This window comes from Dipodomys merriami, unplaced genomic scaffold (assembly GCF_024711535.1).
Source record: "Dipodomys merriami isolate MVZ:Mamm:240054 unplaced genomic scaffold, mDipMer1.0.p SCAF_71, whole genome shotgun sequence".
Taxonomy (NCBI): Eukaryota; Metazoa; Chordata; class Mammalia; order Rodentia; family Heteromyidae; genus Dipodomys; species Dipodomys merriami.
This window is the reverse complement of record NW_027206302.1, coordinates 3,335,084-3,337,916: the sequence shown is the minus strand read 5'-3', so window position 1 is coordinate 3,337,916 and position 2,833 is coordinate 3,335,084. Positions and strand designations below refer to the sequence as shown.

The following is a 2,833-nucleotide window of genomic DNA, read 5'->3' as shown; positions in this document are numbered from 1 at the left end:
TCTTAATTTGGTAGGGTATGTATTAGACTTTTTTTTTTTTTGCCATTTAATCAAGCAGTTTATACATACAATGCACCTTGATCTACATCACTTCCTTCAACATTTTCACCTCCTTTCAACCCACCCTTTCCCAAATTTTTCTTAATTTTGTGGTATATACAGTGAATTCTTTTTTATTTTTATTTTTATTTATTTATTTATTTTTACACGTGTCCCGGCGCTTGAGGATAGAACCGGCGTGTGAGAAGCTGCCAGCACCGAACACATGACGCCGAGAGGGCTCGAGCCCTTTCCTTCTGCCTCCGTACATAACGGAGATCAGGACTGTATGCTCGGTACCCGCCAAGAAATGGAGGGCTATACAATGAATTCTTGACTGTATTCTCCTCCTTCCCCCTTCATTTGTCTGTCCCCATGGTGCCACCCCCGTCTTACAAGTGCCCATTTCCTAGTACTTATTTGAGTTAATCTTTCTAAAGAATTATACTATGTGAGCTCTCCATAGAGCCTATTATCCTTCAGCTAATTCATTTGTAACTGCCTGCATACCTCCGGTGTGTTTACTTATAGATTTATAGGCACATTCTAGCTACCACAAATGAGGAAAACCATGCAACCTTTGTTTCTCTGGATCTGCCTTACTTCACTTACCATAATTTTCCTCAAATCTTTCCAATTCCTTATGAATGGTACACTATCATTCTTTCTAGTAGATGAGTAAAATTCCATGGTGCATATATACCATGTTTTCTCGATCCATTTGTCCATTGAGGGGCATCTAGGCTGATTTCTCAGTGTTAGTTTTCTGTATGTGTATAAAGTTTAATGTGTAAGTCAGGCACAGAAAGAGATCAACAATAATAACCCACAATACCTCCTGTACCGTAACAACCATCACAATGATAAATAATTCTAAGGTCTCAGAGTCAGCTTGCTGATGGTTAAGTCCCCACCCCATGTCCACCTGTTTACAAAAATATGTTACTATTTCCCAATACTGTTTTTCCAGTGTCACAAACATATTCCCGTCCCAGTTGCAACAGTCTCATTAAGCTCCTTCTTAGAATGTGACTCTCCCTCCAATTCCTGTAGTCCAGGTAACACCTCTTCTCGGACTGACCCTACTCCCCAAATTCCCATGCCCTGTGACTGCCCCTGTGACCCATGTGACTGCCCCCTGAAATTTTGTTTAAATTCAGCCCACACCTGTCCATGGCTGCTGCCTCCCTTCCTGCTTGGAGTAGCCTAGCATGTCTGTTGCCCAGTAAAGCCTTGAGATTGTATTGGTTGCTCTTGCTTGCCTCTCATTTCTTACATTCTGGTGCTGAAACACGGGAGGAGTGATTTGGGTTTGGACGATCCCCCTATAGGGGTTTGATTGGCCTCTGGCCCTCCTCCTCAACCTCCTTGGAGCAAGCAACCTTTACTCTCCTTGGCCAGTGATTTCAGACTTCTGCATGCCTCACGATTGGATCTGCAAGGGTGAGCATTTACCTCCCGTCTCTACGAGCCTCCCTGTCTACTTTCATTTCATTCACAAATGACCAGGTGCCCGGCTGGGGAACACTGCTGCTGACCTGTCTCACGGGTGATGATCCCTTAAGGCATTGTCCTACTCTACTGGGAATTCTTCTGTGCTCCAAGGGACACCTAGAGCAACAGAAAATTCCTCTACTGGGATCTCAATTGCCACACTCTGCCTAAAATGGGTACCTTTCAATCTAAACTGCCTCAGAACACCTCTTTGGGCTATCTCTTGGTTAATCTCCATGAATTGGGTCTCTCAGATGTTATTAAACCCAAGACTAATTTTCTATTGTAATGTGGAATGGTCTTAATACCAATTGGACAATGGGTCTTGATGTCTTGAAAATGGTACCTTCACCTTTAATATCCTCACAGACCTGGATAACTTCTGTCACTGAAGTGGCAAGGCTGGAGAGATCCCTTATGCTCAGGCTTTTTTCTGCCCTTCTCCTTGACACAAACCTGCCTTTCCATCCTGCTGGCCATTCTCCATCTTCCACATTCCCTACCCAACTCCACATCTCGATCTCTTCCTCCTTCTCTACCACCCTATCTATGCCCGCCTTCTTCTATTCCCTCTACCTCTTCACTACCACTTCTCTCTTTACCTGACACCCATTCCTGCACTGCCCATCAATCATCTGCTGTGGCACCAGCCCACCTCTTTCCCTGGCTGGCTCTGAAGGCATTGTTCATGTTCACTTTCCTTTCTCCTTCTCTAGCTTGTCTAAAATAAAAGTTTAAATACTTTAATCAAAAACCTGTTGGTCAGAAAGCAGTACCTCACTCTTACCCAGGGTGAAATTACCAGCTTTCTCACCCCCACCAGACCCTTAGGGATGACATGGTCCTCTACTTCCTCCATAGCCTTGACTGGACTGTCCGTAAGTCTATCAACTACAAATTGAGGGAGGTAATTCAGTATCCCAATGAGACTCCCAGTAAATTTTTGAGCTGTTTGACAGCTCACTGCTCCACCCACACTGATCCATCCACTCCCGCAGGCATGGCTCCCTTCCATTCCCATTTTCTTTCTCAGTCCTCCCCTGATAGGAGAAAATAAAATAAAATAGCTTAAGGATGGGCCCAATATCCTCAGTGGGGCCTCTACGTCCTTACAGACCCCTTTCTCTACTTCTCCCCCTCGACCTCCACATCAGACTCCTTTTACATATAGAAAGCCAAATAACTCATTTTTTTATTGCAATTAAGTCTGGCCACCTTACAATATTCTCAGAGATTTGGGAAATTACTGCCAGCACAATGGTAAGTGATCAGGGGTTCCATACATTAAGCTTTCTTGGCT

General features: G+C 44.2%; 1 non-coding gene across 1 annotated transcript; it reads right to left on the bottom strand.

The window, feature by feature from the left end:
* Positions 1-207: 207 nt before the first annotated feature.
* LOC138818090 (small nucleolar RNA SNORA57) lies at positions 208-356 on the bottom strand. Its single transcript, XR_011368972.1, has one exon. It is a non-coding gene; the product is annotated as a small nucleolar RNA SNORA57 (small nucleolar RNA).
* Positions 357-2,833: the final 2,477 nt, after the last annotated feature.